General features: G+C 48.3%; 1 long non-coding RNA gene across 1 annotated transcript in view; it reads left to right on the top strand.

Annotated features, from left to right (window-relative positions):
- LOC128153810 (uncharacterized) overlaps positions 1-12,827 on the top strand; it is a 275,250-nt gene extending 262,423 nt beyond the window's left edge. Inside the window, exons 2-3 of the long non-coding RNA XR_008239108.1 lie at positions 5,326-5,359; positions 11,607-12,827. This is a non-coding gene — a long non-coding RNA (uncharacterized LOC128153810). The remainder of the gene's footprint in view (positions 1-5,325; positions 5,360-11,606) is intronic.
- Positions 12,828-16,873: the final 4,046 nt, after the last annotated feature.

Below are 16,873 nucleotides of genomic sequence, written 5' to 3'. Positions count from 1 at the left end.
TAAGTGTGACATGCATAATCAACCATGAACAGAAACATCCTCCGTTTGCTGAAGTCCAGCCTGTGACTCTCACTGCTGTGTGCCCGCCTGAAAAGTGGGCAGGAAGGGAGGGAGATATCACTTTCAGCAAAACTGGAAGGTCCGCACGGTGTGTTGATTTGTTTTTTCTTTTCTGAATGAGGTCAAGAACAGAAATGGAAACAAGGTGTTCATGCGACTCAAAGCCCAGGTTAGCCAGTGAGGCAGGGTTCGGCCAAGCATGCGTTTTGCTGAGGGAACTAGCAAGCAGGCATACTAGTGATGAAGTCTCGTGCCCACAGGCAGACTGGTGGGGAGGATGCAATGTCTCTGACCTAGCTTGCTGGCTGAAGAGATTTCTCCCCAGTGCCCAGCTGCAGGGGTTAAAGGCCAGGCTTGCAGGAGGATCTCCCCAGTGAGTTCTTCCATCATGCACAGCTCAGCCTTCAAGGAATAGTTGTCATTTTTTCCTGCATCGTTGTAGGTTTTTTTTTTAGTGCCTAGAGCTAAGCTGTGGCTTCATGAACCATCTTCTGGAGGGAAGGAACTGTGACAACACTTACCCCATCTTGCTCCCTGGAGAATCCAGCACCATGAGTGCTTCCAGATGTAAGGCTCAGGACTGCTCCTGGTCTCCCATTTCCTCCTCCCCTCGCTCCACTGTGGTCACTCGTGAAAGACCTTCTTTGTACTGTTTTTCACCTGTGTGTATTCATGCTAGGCTCACACTGGACCCCTCAGCTTTGCCCAAAGAGCACCTGTAATGATTAGAAGTGTCAGAGTTCAGCAACATCTGGACAAATTGCCAAGGGTGGTGTTTAGAGCTGACTGCTGGAGGATTTGCTGCTGGCTGCTTCAGAGCCTGGGGCACTGACACCGTTCTGCAGGGCAAGTCAGCAACTGCTCTTCACAGAGACAGCCTGGGAGAAAGTCTGGCAGCAACCAGCTCTTTGAGATTTAATCTGAAAACTCTCCAAGACCCAAGGATGGAGGAAAATAACTTGAAAATGATACTTAAAACAGTTAGCCAATGCAGGAGTAAATAGTATTCTTCACCTGGGAGGAGAACCTGAGGGAGAGTGGTTTGGTATTTTTGAGTTTGATGTAAGTCATTTGTATTTGCATCTATCCATATGGTGGCTTCAAAACCAGTGGTCTCAATTCTGAGTGCTGCTGGATGGCAGAACTAGGTTGACTGAGCAAACTGAAATGGAAGACAGTCACTGATGGCTGGAATCAGGCCTGACTTGGTAACACACAGCTTTAATTCCTTCATCAAGAGGAGTATGTTGCCTTTGAAGATATTTTTGCAATGAACTGTCCCAAGGAAAAATCTCCTGGCATCCTGTGAAGATATGCTGACCAATGGACCAAACTCTGCATTCACCTGGCCTTGGCTAAGCTGGAATGGATTAATCAGTGCAGAGCAGCACTGATGCAGTATAAGCCCCAATTTGTCTGTCCAGTACAAACCTGCTAAACCTTCATGCCTTACTCCATGGCAGGTAAAAAGTATAAGCACTTGAAACTACAATGTGAGAGAACTTGCTGCACGCTAATCAAATGGACTGTGTGACTCATTTTAGCTGCTTTTTTCAAGTTGTTTTCCAAGAAAATTTTGTGGTTTGGGGAACAGTGTGCAGAAACCTCTGAAACAGTATTTGTTGGCAGTCTGTAATCCCCCCAGCTTCTCTACCTCCTTTCTTCCTCTTCCCAGAGCAAGCCACAGAGCTGCATGCTGCAAACATACTGAAAAAACTAGCTTGATTAGGAAATGTTGAGTGCAATTCAAGGCTATTGCACAGAGTGGGGTAGTGTGGTGACATTTGCAAACTATGGAGGAAATCGGCTTCGCTGTGAAACATCCACCTCGGACATCAATATTGGCCTATAGGACTGTGCAGCAATTAGGTGCATTGCAAAGCAGGGTGTCCTGGCTGGAGGGAGACACTTGATCTCCTGCTGTCCCAGTTAATGAGTCTCAGGTTTGTGGTGGCATGTTGGCTAGAAAGTCTTCATTGACTGAAGCTCATTCTGGCATACATAAATAAGGTTTAAGCTAGCTGGTTTGGATAGTGCCATGTGATGCAGGCAAGGGATTCAATGCAGGTTGACAGTGAAGAATCTCAGCTTCTAATGGGAGGTTTGCGGACATGCCCTTAGGCCTTTTTATTGAGCGTGCAAGGGTCTTGCTGCTTTTCACACTGATTCAGCTTCATTACTGTTTTTGGTTTTGTTTTTTTTTTAGTTAGTCTGTTTCTTGCCCTGGACATGTAAAGTCAATAATAATTTGTGCGACCACCCAAGGGGAGCATGAAATATCCAAAGAGCATTTTTCCACATGACTCAGATCCCAGATTCACAAGGCTTGCTACCAGGTGTGGCCAGATGCCACAAAAATGAGCAGGACAAGATCACCAAACTTGTAAAGAGTCTCCTCAACTCCTGAGATCCAAAGGACCTGAGTCTGCAGTTTGGAGGCAGGGGGTCCACAACCTTTGCCAGAGGGCTGTTTTTATCTACCAGCCTATCTGTAGATTTAATACCCTATGTTTGATGCTTTTCACAATTCATTTTTGAGATGCAGTGGCCAAAAAAAGATAACTTTCATGAACTGCTCTGACCTCCTGAGTAACAAATGCAGTGCATTTCAACAGTTAACTTTAGAGCAGTACAGGGATGTTTGCTGTGAAGATGAAGCCAATCTTGCTCTGAGCATTGCAGTTCTTTCAGGGCAATTTAATTTGTGGAGGAATATGTCAACACTGCTCTTGTTCTTCTAATGAAAGCACTTGAACAGTCTATGCATTCTGCATACATATACATAGTCCTGAGTTTGTTTCTTTGCCTGGGGGCCTGAATCAATTCTGATCCACACTGTTGTGCATCAGAACTCATCCCAGTAAAGTGCAGGGAGTCCCATAGATGTAGATGACATATAAGCAAGATCAGAAATAAGCTGTGGTATTTTATCAATCATGTTGCAAACTTGATGTAGAAACTAGTGAAAAGGAGTAATTGCTTCAAATCTTCTGTTCATGTAGCAGAAAATGGAGATGCATAGTTAACTGCTGCTGTTTGAGAAGATAATTGGGAAGATCTCTAGCAGAGATGGATGTGGACTGAGGATTTTGGAACTGAATTTAGGTCTGGGCTTTTAGAAATTACAAAACGTAGTGGTATTTGCTTTGGGTGTTCTCAGTTACTCATGATTTTGTTTTTAATTCGGCACTGACTTACATTCCAGTGAGAGCAACCAAACATTTTGTTTTTTAGCACTTTCTTTGCTCTGAGTCCCCACAAAGAATGGAAATAAAGTATCTGCCCTTTTTTTTTTTTCTATAGACCTTGACCTCAGTTCACCTATTTCAAAGACTTTTGGGTACAAGTAGGAGAGAGAGAGTGAAGAAGAAAGCCCAGAAAAAACCTGCACAAACTACATGAACAAACCTACTTCTTTGCCCCAATTAAAACCAAAGTAAAAACAAAACAAAACCACCCAGACTTTTCCATTCCTCTTTTATTGTATATTTTAAAACAGAGGCAGATGAAAGAGGAACTGCACAGTAACTGTATTCCTCATTATCTAACTATCCCTCAGGCACAAGTGCCAGGTTTTACTTTTAGCAGGAAGGTTGGCCTCACTAGTGTTGGCATGCAGGCTCAGGAGTAGCTTGTGAGCACTCCCAGGGAGCTCAGTGTGCATAGTTACTTGGAGGCATAAGTAAGTGTTTTCCAGATCAGGGATTTGGACAGAGCTGCAGGAACATAATAAAATATGTGGCTGCAGCCCAAGCATGCTGATAACATAACTGAAAGCTGCTGGATTAATGCAGACCCAGGCAGCGAGCACGAGAGGATCTCCATGCAGTTTGGCTGCAGAGCTGGACAGCAGTGGGGAGGCAAGGAAAGGAAAACCTGAGAGGCAAAAACTGTGAAGTAAGGGCACCAGCTGAGTGCTGGGGGCGAGAAAACTGATCCTATGAGAAGGATCCCAAAGTCTCCATAACACTGGCATGGCTAGCTCACGGCAAACATGCTTGGGATAATGCAGACACAGAGTGACATATTTTTAATGAGTCCTGGCCTTACAAAATATGCTATATAACTTACTGGCCTAGAGAGACTAGGAACGTCTCTCTAAAGTTCATGGTTTGGCTTGAATCGGTTTGGCTTTTGCATTGCTAGTTGTCCTGCTAGCTGGAGCACAGCCAGATTGTTGGTCTCTGTTTCCAGGGCTGCATTGACTAGTCTTGCTCCCAGCTGGGTTGGATGAAAATAGCACTAAGAGACGATGGGGTGCGTACCTTAGAGCACCTTGTATTGCAGGCAGTCCAGGAGAGGACAGGAGGTGAGAAACAGTGGAACTTGCTTTGGTTATAACTCTAAACACTGGTGTTTACTTTTCTGTGCGGGTGCTGTGGATGTCGAGCTGCTCCAGAGACAGGGACCTCAACTGACACTGGCAGGTATGCGGAGGGACTGGCAGTGGCAGGGGCACAGGACCAGTGCTTGCCTTCTGTCAGGCACTGCGACTGTGAAATCAAAGCCTGTCTGCCCACCTGAGTACAGGGGAACAGAGGCACAGAGGCACCGCAGCCCGCATCCGTGCATTCAAAAGGGAGATGAGCCCTGCGGGAGCCTTTTGGAGCAAAACTGCCTGCAGTGGCTGGAGAGTCGGCTCTCCGCAGTGAGTACAGCCCTGCTTCCCTGCTCCTTACGCAGCTGGAGGGGTAAGAGATCCCTCTGGGCAGAGCACGGGCATGAGCCCGTGTCCCCAGCCAAAGCCTTTCTGGTGGTCTCTGCCTCCACAGCCCTCCGCCGCGGCCCTCCCCATGGCTCCTCCGGTCCTCCGCAGCCGGGGGCGCAGGGCCTGACCGCCGCAGGCTGGGTGGCCGTGAGCCGGCCGGACTTGGGACAGCCAGCGCGGCTGCTGGCACAGCTTCCCTGGTGACCTGCCCTGTGTTGCCTGCAGCTGGGGTACGAGGAGGGTGGCCACCAGCTCCATGCGACCCAGGCCTGCCGAGGTGACACGGTTGCGCGGGACGCAGGCACGAGGTGTGTGCCCTCCCCCAGCCGCCTCTCGCCCCGCTTGTGAGCTTTGCGCCCCAGCGGCAGGATGGGGAGAGCTGCTTTCACAACCTGGACGTGTTGTCACTCACATCCAGACATTTCCTGTTATCTAACCTCAGCCTTATCTTCCCCATTCGCAGCTTCCTCTCGAAGGAGGAGCAGCCCCTTCAAAAACGAGCTGTGTGCCCGGGCTGTGCCCCCACCGTGCTCCTCCTGCGCGGCCCCCCGTGCCAGCCCCGCTCGCCTTGGGCCAGGCTGGCTCAGCACGGTAGGTGCCAGCTCCCCATCCTGCCTGGTGGAAGGGGTGGCTGGGGACGGGAGGATAGGTCCTTTAGGGGTGACCTCCCGTTTCTCCTCCAGGAGGTCCCAAAGGACCACGGGGGTTGGGACACCAAAACCCGCGTGGTGTCCGTGTTCCTGGCAATGCAGAAAGCTGTCCTCCCACCCGATGTTACACCTCAAGCTTCGGGGGGACTAAGCCAGCTTGGGTTTGGACTGCCTCCCCTTGGTGTCGGGAGTGCGTCTGCCTGAGCCCAAAGAGCTTTTTGCTGTCTCCCTTCAGGGGAAAAGTGGTGGTGTTGGGCCAGGTGTACTCTGGTAAGGGTAGGTTAGTGGATGCGAACGCCACCGGTCCTAGCCAGGAAGCACTGCCCTCCGGACCGTGATTCATTGATGAGGATGAATTACAATTAATAGCAATAGCGACATGCATGTCGCCCTACTTGGTACCGGGATGCATGTGCGCGTGCTCCCCCCAGCTCGCACGCACGCACACGCTGCAGATGAGTTGCTGGCAGTAGGGAGATTTTGATCTAAATTAGTCATAGATGAGACAGCGCAGAAAGAGCAGGGGAAGTTGCGGGATGGAGGAGGGTTTTACCAGGCAGAGACGGTGTCCCAGCCAGGCGCAAGCACGCTCTTCAGCTTCTTTTCTCGCTGTCCCGATGGCTTCAGGACAGTGGACGAAGGTTTACCACGCACCCCTCTCCCCTCCCCTCAGGTGTCGGGGGCGCGAGCAGCCATGGGGGCACAGTCTGGCGCGCTGGGGTGGGGGCCGCAGTGCTCAGGTGAGTGCGGGGGCTGTGGGAGGGCATGCGGCCAGCAGCCCCCAGGTAATGGGGGGTTTATCAGGCCCTTCCCGGGTGCTTTTGGGTGAGCCACGAGGCGCCGGTTGCAGCATTTCTGGTTCCCAGCCTTGCGAGCCGTTCCCACAGCTGTCGCCAAAACCCACAACCTCCTTGCTGAAGCGTTTGCCGGCTGTCGGAACGGCACCTTGTGTGCGCAACGGGCTCTGTGCACCCAGCCGTGGGGCAGCTGGGACCGTGGCCGGTGCCTTGCCTTTCTGTCCCGTAGAGCCAGCCCGGGCCTGGAGTTTGGTCCGGCTTTGCTCCTGGGTGCTCCGGGACGATCTCCCCAGGACTGGGGGCAGCTGTGGGACCGTCAGCCGCACGGCTTTGGAGACCAGGTGAAAGGAGGGCACTCGCGCGGCGGCAGCGGTGTTTTCCACGCGGGGCGGAGGGGAGGCCAGCGTTCGGCTTCCCGCAGCCGCGTGGTCAGTGGTGCCGGGGGAGCCCGCCAGCGATGCTGAGGCGCCGGCAGTGGGAGGGTGTGGCGGGGGGGTGTCGAGGTACGAGGTACGAAACCGCGTGGTTTCTTGTTAGTAGCGGGGCATATTTCTCTGCGAGGGAGAGTGCTGAATTATGTTTTTTCACTTTTTGGAACGGATTTGAAGGGGAAGTTGGGACTTGTGGGACAAGGTGGAGTAGAATTTTATCGGGAAGCAGTGCTAGGTAGGGGGGACGTCCAGCTTGAGCTGAGCAAGGAGGGGTTGCTTTTAGTCTTATAACAAAAGCAAGGAAAAAAATCTGCATACACAGGGCTGTGGGGTTGTTGGGGTGACAGGGTAGTACGGATGGTGGCAGTGGGAACATGTGGCTGGTTTTATGCTTCCCACAGTTGCTCGGGGCCAGTCTACACTGGAGCACTGCAGGGTGTCTGTCACCTAGATCCTCTCCAGAGCTGGGACAGCTGCTGTACTTACCAAATCAGAGTTTCCAGGAGCTTTCCTTAGGACGGGGCAGTTGCTCACCACACTGCCTGGTAAACTGCAGCCCAAAGACAGCTGGAAGCCTGGGCTGAGGTGGCAAGGGACCTCCCAGTCACTCTAGAGCCGGAGGGAGAGAGCATCACCTCCTGCCTGACACCTCCTGGTTTTAATGAGGGCAGGGACAAGGGTGTCACAAAAGGTGTTGCCCTGCGCTGTTGTTGCACAGCTCATGCTGGGGAACAAGTGATTTGTATGCCACTGAGAAGGCTCCCCCTTTGCCCACGTGAGCCCTCTTGGAAAGCGGAGCCTGGCCTCGTCAGCAGCAATAGCATCCTTAGCCTGGGGTTGCTCCCTGCAGCAGAGCAGGCAGCCATGGAGCTGCTTTGGCACCTGCCAGCTAAGGAGCAGGAGTTACTAATTAACTGTCTGCACCATTTGGCCTCTTGCTCTGCTTTTGTATTGTTAACTGTCTCATCCAAGTTAGCAGATGTGCTACAGAGAACTATGCTTGGGTGTATGGCCTGGCTTGCCTGTGATGAAGCAAGCCCTTTGGCCTGCAGCTCCAGGCTTTGCTGGAGCCTGCCTGATAGATGAGATTCACTTTACTGAGCCAATATTCCAGCGTTTGTCAGACAAAGCTCCCAGCAGTGTCAGCTGCCGGGCTGGGAACACAGGAAGATCCTGTATGGAGCAGGATGGCATCCAGTGGAAGTCTGCCATGAGCAAAGCCTCATTTGAGTTTGACTTTCTTATAACGAAGGCTTCCAGCCCCAAGGAGAAGCATGCCCCAAGGTTACTGATGGCCAGGGTTTCAGCAGACCCTGTTGCCCACAGATCTGTGGGGATGCTTGCTTTCAATCCAGGCTACGGTTTGGGTTTCACTAAGTGGAAAACAGAGATGACCTTGATTCCAGTTCAAATCCTGCATAAGTGCCTGTCTTGAAATGGCTGCAGCCTGCATCTTGGGGTACTGCTACTCAGCATGTCAAAACCACGCAGCCAGACTTTTATGCATGCTGTTATTGGGTTTAGAGTCAAGTTTATCCAATAATTTTACTTTCCATTTGTTTTCATCAAGAGGTCCAGAGCAGTCTGACAGCCCTGTAAAAATACCTGAGAGATGAGATGCAGCTTGGAGGGACTTTTTGTGGCTTCGATAAGGGACTGACTGAAGAATGCGGGAAGAAGAAGTCTTTCTGTTTTCCCCTCAGACTATGCAGTTGATTGCTCAGTTGCTTTTATAACACTGAGCTTTTACTTGGAAATACCCACTTCAGCTTGAAAGCAGAAGCTCTGGCAATGACAAATCCATTCAGATCAGATACTATCATTACGGGGTGGGGTAGCGAGCTCCATTCCCATCTGCTGATAGAATTATCTCCACTGTGTAACCTCCTCTTATCTGTCGCTCACAGCAACATTTCGAGTGGCTGTTTTTCCCCTCAGAAAGCCACAATGGGGGATTATTTTAAACTGCAATTGCAGAAGCAGTGCTAAGCAGTGGTCTCTTTTTTTTTTCTTTCTTTTTTTTTTTTCTCCCTCTCAAGGCCAGATCTTCCACTGTTAGAGATCAGCAATGAAGTTGAGGGAGGTCTGTCTGGTCACTGATACGTGCTGAAGATCCCACTCAGTCTTTCTTTGTGTGGCCTCCCTGTCACACTTTGATATGGCTGAGAGTCCTTTTGGGGATGACAGGTTCATTTTTCTTTTACCCCTGTGCTGTCATTAGTGTGCGGTGTCTAACTCTCACTGAAAATCGTTTTTACGCAGAGAGAGCATATCCCTGCTTTATTAACATCAGCAACAACAATGCAAACCATTCAGAGCTTGTTAAAAAAACTTTTACTTTTCATGGTACAGCAGAATTTGATGTGGAAGGAGAGTAATTGGACCAACCGCACTGACAAAGACTTGAGACAAGGACCCAGGTGTCTTTATGACTGGTCTGTTGCTAAAACCCACAGATCAGAGTATTTTGGATTAAGAAATGTTAACTCAGAGCCTTGGCTACATTAAAACTTTTGCACAAGGGTGACAAAAGGCTGGGAAGGCCCAGGTCCCTGAACACAGCCTGGCATCCCTCTCCCACGGCTGGTGCCTGGCTGCTTCATACTGCAATGGTGCAAGAGCTTGACAGGGATAACAGAAATTGGTTTTAAATGTGTTTAAACCAGTATGTCTTTTGCTAGGCTGATCTTAAATCAGCTTATTAACACTGTTTTCTAATGCTCACAAAATACACGTGCTTCTTTTATCCATTGCAACTTGCTTGGTTTATCTACCATGGTTGAAATTCATTCTGAATTAGGAGCCAGAACAAATAACTGTTCACTATCTACATCTCACCAAAGGCCTAATGTGGAGGGCAGGGGGAATATAAGAATTGCAAAGCCTTTGTAGTAACCCAGTCTAGAAACTGATTTTATCTTTAAAGCTGTAGCTGTTCCCTTGCTGTTAAATCTTATTTCACTCTCTGCTGGTTTCGGAGCACATATAAAGAATGTGTATTTGACATTACCATTTTTTATTTTGTGCTTTTGCATGAAAAATCCTTGCCCTTTCCAGGTATGTTTTTATGTGTGTAATGTTAGATTGGATCCTATGATCATCTGTGTGAAAAAGTCACAGAAGTTAGAAATGGAAAAGGGTTAATAAATTACTCGCTGTGTGGTGCTGTTAATATACTTCACCTGAATTCTACTTTTCTGTCTGTAATGGTCTACCTTCCAAAATGTAATTAACAAACATATCCATTTTAGTTTTTCATTCTGATACTAAAACTAGCACAGCTGCTTTCTCACAAACTAGTGCTGCTGGTCTTGTGAAATTAAAATCAGAGGACTGGGAAGAAATCTAAAAGCACCGTGCTTAAAACACAGCTATGTCTGGACCTGGCCACAGAGAATATGAATGACATTAAAATAGTGTTATGCAGAAGGGGTGTGGTTTAGGAGCCATGATGAATTTTTCTGGGAAAGTTGCATGGTATCAGAATTTAAAATCTCTTTTTACACTGAAAATCTGAATGGTCGACATCTGAGAAGGACACAGAGCACAGTACTACTTAGGAATACCTTCTCTTGTGTATGTTTTGTTATTCAGTTTTCTTTAAGTGCATTTCTGCATTTAATGCACACTCTTGTTAAAAGAATATGGGAACCAATGGCACCTTTTGGTCTTTGTGCAAAAGAATAGTGTGTGTGTGTGGGGGGGATACGTTCACCCTTAAAGGCTGGATTATGCCAGCGTATGGGAGTGGAAAGCTCCATTTATTGCAGGAGAGGCTTTTTCTGTCTGCTGGAAATGAAGCAGAAGGGGGTTAGTTTGACAACAGAAGGGAAAGTTTCACTTCATTCCCTAAGAAGTTCATTGTTTCCCTATGTGAAGTTTGGTTTTCATTTAGCATCATGATCCTTACAGTGATTCTGCCTAACAGTGATCTTTCTGCTGGCAGGCAGAGATGGGGACTGATGTTTGCAGGGACAAGAGGCTGCTATGGATGCTTTTTTTTTTTTTGCAAAAGCGAACTGGATATGGCACTGGACTTTGAGTCAGTGCTGGTGGCTGACCTTGTCTCCAACAGAGTCAACGATGAATCCCTACATGTGTGCCCAGGGGCAGAATTGTACCTCTTTTTCAGACAGGCTTGAAGAGGTGCCTCTTCAGATCTTAGGTCTAGGTAAAAAAAAAATTTATTTTAGCTATTAGTGGTACAGTAAGAGGTAAAGCCCTGAGCCTATTCCTGCCAATAGAAATTTTGTCTTTGGCATGCACGCAGCCACCAACGTGTGTTAAACAGAGAGGCCCCGTCCTATGTTCTTTGGAATCTGTCAGACCAGTTACAACTGAAATACTCACATATCTAGAATTAGGCTTTTAGCTGAAGTACCTTACAACACAAGGACATTAGGGCGTACGTGACTGCTTAAATGCAAAATTACCACAGGGACCCAAATAGAAGGAATTAAATGTGAGAAGCCTGAATAACTTGTTTAAATTTAGGAGGTTAAAAATGAAAGCTGTGAAGTCTGTTAAATTATCACGCCCTTATCTCTGTCCAATGCAAAATTGCTCCCCCTGCAATGTGTTCTGTGGGTCTTTGTCTAGACTTTGTGTGTCTAGAGAGACATCAGTCTTCGTGATGTTGTACCCAAATGGCACGGCTAAGTGTTTGCATGGACATTTTGTCAATATTTCAAGCTACCAATGTAGCTGTATAGCTAAGGCAGAAGGTTAGTCTGAAGCTCTTGGCATCATTTTCAGGTCCACAGAGCTTCAGCCTTTGAATTAATGTAGTGGGCATTTTCCTCAGCAGAAGGCAGTGCCTTGCTTGTGTGGTTCTCTCTCACCCAAAGAAAAGTGTTGGAGAGGGAAATACAGGAGGGATAATGATGTTTTTTGCTAACTGGATAAAGCCTCTGAAATTAACAGCAGCTTCAGCCCTTCTTTTCCCTTTTCATTTGCCCAGGATGATGGCACCCCAGCGAAGACATCTGCAACCCCCACTGAGAGCTGCAGTGCAGCACTGCGTGTATTTGACAAGCTGAGTTTGACACTCAGTGTGCAGAGTGTCAGTTTGTCAAATACCCCAAGTGAGGCATTTGCTGAGCAACGCGGCGGCACACTGAGGGGACCGGTTCCTTCCTCCCACTCGGGCAGGGGCCTTCCTGTCCATATTCTGCTCCTCTCCAAAAACCCAGCAAGGTATTGAACAACACATCCCATCGTTACTGAACACTTGACTCTGATCCTGTGCTGTCAGACTTCCCTTCCACCCCAGTTTTGGAAGTGCTTATCACGGTGGTACTCCTAATGGCAAATCTGTACAGAAGTGGTGCTGGCACAGTTTCTGGGCATTGTAAAGGCAGATAATTGGGCCCTGGCTCCTTATTCTTTGCAGCCAAAGACAATGCTGTTCTCTTCCACAGCATTAACTAGCCAGCTGTTAATCAATAATCTTGCTCAGTTAACAAAGATTCTGGCAACTGTAATCACAACATCATGGGTAAGGGCAGCATTATCCATAATACAGAATCTCTTCTTTGGACATGAAGGAATCTTTTTTTTTTTATTTGAAGTTGGAGGACAAACTAATAAGGCTGCTGATTAACTTCCCTCTATCCCATTAGCCAGTGAAAAATGCATGTTTGCTCAATCTGTTTTTGAATTAGGCCATGGAGTCCATCGCTTCTTGAAGCCTTGTTGTTTGGAGAAGACTCCTTGTTTTGGGACAGTTATTCCTAGTCAGCACTTGCAGCAAGGTTACTTATTGCTTTTCTTGCCTTTCTGCTATTTAGTTAAAGTAATTCCCTCTAAATCATCCCACTTGAAGATCTAATGCTTGGTAAGCATTTTTAGTCACTGACTTGTAGCACATCAGATCTGCAACTTGAGGTATCTCAGGGTGGGGGGGAATGACAGAGGGAGAGTGCCCAACCCAGTTTGATAAATCAAACTCTCTGAAAGCATTTAGCATTGAAAACTCAGAAACTAAGAAAAAATCCCAAGACCCTACTGACTTGTTTTAGGACAGTACCACCAGCAAATTTTGCAATGTTTGACAATATTGATAAACTTTAATACTAAGCTTTTGGGCTTTTTGTTGCAACTATTTCTTGCTAAATATTTTGAAGAAGTTGGAGTTTGTACAAAGCTGGGACTAATGAATGTATAACATTGCCTAAGCAAATTGTGTTCTGCTTTTTGAATAGGTCCTATCAGTAGGGCTTACTGTGCACTTCTGGACAAACACGGTCCTACTCGTTATGACTCACACTCCCGTGGTCTCTCTCAAGCACCTACTTATGACTCACAGACATCACCCTGATCTTTATCACTGAGGTCAGCTTCAAAAGAGAACAAAGTCTATTATTTCAGGGTTGGTTTTGTCCCCAGTGGATCCTAAATGTAGCAGGCAGCTGTGTCAACCCCAGCCCTTTCTGCCATGACAGGCCTCAAGGTTTCAACAGACCTAAACTCTTCTGCACCACAACTAGCACCACAGTGCTGGTTTATGCTCTTCATCATTGTTTTCTCATGCATTTCCAGTTCTTGCTTTCAGTAGAGTTTGCCCCTCTGCTTTTTAGATAACTCCACACCCCCGTTCCTTCGAGATGGCTGGGGGGAAGGGGAAGAACATTAACCCCTTCCTCTCTTACAAGCCAAAATACCAAATTACGGTGGGACAAATTTCTCTGAGACTTCCTCCCCCTACTCCCTGCTGAGAACAGCAGGTTCAGAAGGGCTCTGAAGGCCAGGGCAAGCCTGGCAAGTGTAAAAGCCAACAGGTCTCTTCTGTTGTACGTGCACTTCAGTTGCTCTGAAGCAAGGGGAGCTGCAAGTCTCATGACATTGTGCTGGACACTAGAAATAGTGTGTTTTTTGGAGGCAGTGTAGTTTCAGAGCGGAAGCTGAGGCTTCCCTTCTGTGCTGGAGCAGAGCTGGTGCTCGGCAGATGAGTCACATCACTGGGTGAGTGACCAGCGCAAGGAAAGGAGAAGTTCTCTTGTTTGGCGGTGATACAACAAAGCAAAGCCCTCTGTGACTGTCAGAAGAAAGATGTTCTGTTTCCAACAGGTTTTACTACAAACATGCCAAAAAAATAAATAAAAAAATAATTGCACACTTGCTGCATAGGGAGAAACAACAACCTCGGCGCTAGAGAGATGCTTTTGTGTTTCCACTGTTCTGCTGCTTACGATCAAAGCCGTTTTGCTGCCCAAACTAGAGGCAGTGCCAATATGGGGTACGTAGCATCTGCTCCAACTGGGACATCTGCTACCCCTGTCTTAACTCCTGTTGCCTTCTTCCTCTGCAGCTTCTCCCAGGCTTCAGGTCTTCTGAGGAAGTTGCCCAGACCTCCTCAGAGCAGACCAGCGCTGGGAGGAATTGAAAGTTGGAAAAATCATGGTGTTACGTAGTCAGTGAGGGAACTTGGAGCTGAGAGCTTATAATGGCAGCAAATCTTGCATACATTAGGCTAATTGAAAATGAAGGAAGATGGCACTTGGGGGGGGGGGGGGGCGGAGTGCCATGCCCTGTGTTTTGGGCCTGGATCTGCTGATGTGAGTCTGGGGAAGCTGAGAAGTTTTCAGTTCCCTTCCCACACAGCATCGACCTTGCACCACACGCTTCTGCCCTGCATGAGGATGGTTGCAGCTCCCTGTTCCCCTCATTTCTTTTGTTTTGCACCACCTCTGAGATCACTGACACCAGCGGCTGCTGCTCCAGCCCGGTGTCTCCAAGGCCAGCTTCTGGGAGGGTATGCACTAGCTACAGCAAATGCACTGCTGTGTGGGGCGGATTACCTCACCCCAGGTGCAAAGCAGGAGAGACCCTCACACACACTTCTAATGGTCCCCGTGCTTCTTGCCCTTGATCAGGGCACAGCTCCCCTCCTCTCCAGCTGGGATGGGGGAGCTGGCCAGGTCTGGGAGCTAAGACACCAGTGCTTGGAGTGGGGCCTGGGACTGCCATCGTCCCTGCGAGGACAGGCAGGCCCTGCTGGCTGCTGCCTGCCTCCCCGGGAAGCGCAGCAGCCTGATGCTGCAGCACAACCATCCTTGCGCGTCCATTGCTGTGTTTATGAAACCTTCATAGTACAGGCAGGAGACATTCCTCTCTGATCTTGCCTGATAATCACCTGACATCCCAAAGAAGTGTCATTGTAATTCAGAGCACTAAAGGCAAAAGTGAGGTGGCTCTTCCCAGCGCTCAGGCCATAAAAAGCTATGTGAACCTGCTGTTAGGCTGCTGACCTGGGAAGGGAAGATCCATGGCAGCTGAGACAAAAGCCATGTGGGTCCAAGTCAGTGGAGGCCTGTACTGATTTAATAAAAGCCAATAACTCTTCCTACAAATTTGCTTTGCTAAAGCCAGGTGGCATCCCCCCTCCCTGCCCCTGGTCTGCCTGCCAAGCCTGTAGGACAGAGGGATGCTGGCTGTAGGTCTCCGACAGACAGGGAGGGCAGAGCATGGCAGCAGCACCGCGGCACATGTAAGATACAAGTGATTAATACTGAGGAAGCAAACGAGGCTGTTGAGTAACAAAGCGTATTGCAGGAAATGCAGGCACAGCTAAGCATGCAGCCTTGCTGCTTTTGTAAAAAGGAATTTTTCTTCTGTTTTATTTTTGCCAGGGATCCAGGAATGCCCTGGGGTGGGTTTAAGCAGTGGTGACAGATGGCATACTCCACAGCAAAGCCTGCACCCCCTTAGCACGGGGCTCACAGTCTGGGGGCTCCTCACCAGGACTGCACAAAATCCAGGGTTAGTGAAAGTGATGGGGTTTGCATTACAGACAGTACAGTTCAGCCCTCCTGCTTGAGATGAAGATCTTAGAAATGCAAAGTATGGCCTTGTAGCTCAGGACCCGCTTGGCAAAAAAGGAGAAGCCAAAATGCACATTCCAAGAAGAGTCTTAAACCTAATGTAGGACATGCGGGCTGCTTATTTTTAAGCTGATCTCATGATTTTTAGAGCAGTCAGCAACAGAAGTACAGCTGATCTAGAAGACACATGGGCCAAACAGCTCCAAAGCCTGCAAGCATCAGAAGAGGAGGAAGATAATGACCCCCCTCTCCAATTTCTTCAGCATACATCTGCAGTGCTTCGTCACTTCTCCTGCCTTACAGAGGGCTCCTTCAGCTTCAGGCACCCTCTTTCAGAGTCGGTGTCTCGCTCTGAGCCCTGATGTGCTTCAGCTGAGCAGAGGTATTTCTGTCCCCACAGAAGCTCCAGTGCCACTAATGGACCTGGACCCCATCTCTCACCCCCCTGTTCACAAAGCACCCCCCATTGCTCCTGGAGGATTAGCCTCCTTCTCCTCCTCTCCGAGGCTGCAACTGCGGCACGCCCAGCTGTTGCCCAGGTTGGCCACGGAGCTATTTTTCACTTGGAAGGGAATATTTGATTTGAGTCTCCAAGAGCCAATATATAGGGAGTTGCAGAACTTTTTTTTTTTTAACTAACTAACTGCTTTTTAGAGCAAACCAATGTGTTAAGCAATGGCATAAAATTAAAGAAGTCAAGAATTTTTAACTCCTGAGCTAAATCACATGTAAGTTTGTAACATCATTTAGATGACCTCTCTTCTCAGGCTCTTGGGAATACTTTAGCCTTCTGCTGGCAGTGACAGAAGAGTCAGTAATAAGCATCCCCAGAGTCCTTCTAACCTCTGTCAGTGATTTAGTAGCACAACACTTTACACCCTGCTGTGAGTGATAAATTCCTAAAAACCCCCTAGAATTAGATGAAGCATCTGGAGGAAAGGTGCTAACGGCAAACCTTCCACCCTAAATATGCCCAGCTCAAGCACTCGTGCTGCTAACCAGCTCACTAAAATGAGAGTTTTCCCATTGACTCCAGGCCTCAGCCTGATGTCATCAGTGTTCGGAGCACTGTGTCTTACCGGGCTCTCACTGCAGTAGTAGGAGGCTGCAGGTTTGTGACTTTGCACACCATGACCCTAACAACTAGCTTTGGGGGCTCTGGTGACGTGTAGTTATGCAAGGAGTCTGGGGTGGGCTGACTTGATGCCCCCCCTCCTGTCGTCTCCTCTTTAAAATGGAAACCCAATTCAAACTTCCAAGTCAACCTGTGGCCACGACTGTACCCCTGCCTGTTCTGCAGAATTAAATCAGAAGACTGAGAAAAAGCATAAATTTGCAAGCAACAGAAGAATGACGGTGCTGGATGGTGAAGTTCCAAGGAAGTCAGAATCCATATGCAACAAAA

The sequence above is a fragment of the Harpia harpyja genome, chromosome 18, assembly GCF_026419915.1.
Source record: "Harpia harpyja isolate bHarHar1 chromosome 18, bHarHar1 primary haplotype, whole genome shotgun sequence".
NCBI lineage: Eukaryota > Metazoa > Chordata > Aves > Accipitriformes > Accipitridae > Harpia > Harpia harpyja.
The sequence above is the reverse complement of the archived record's forward strand: the minus strand, read 5'-3'. Positions and strand labels throughout refer to the sequence as shown.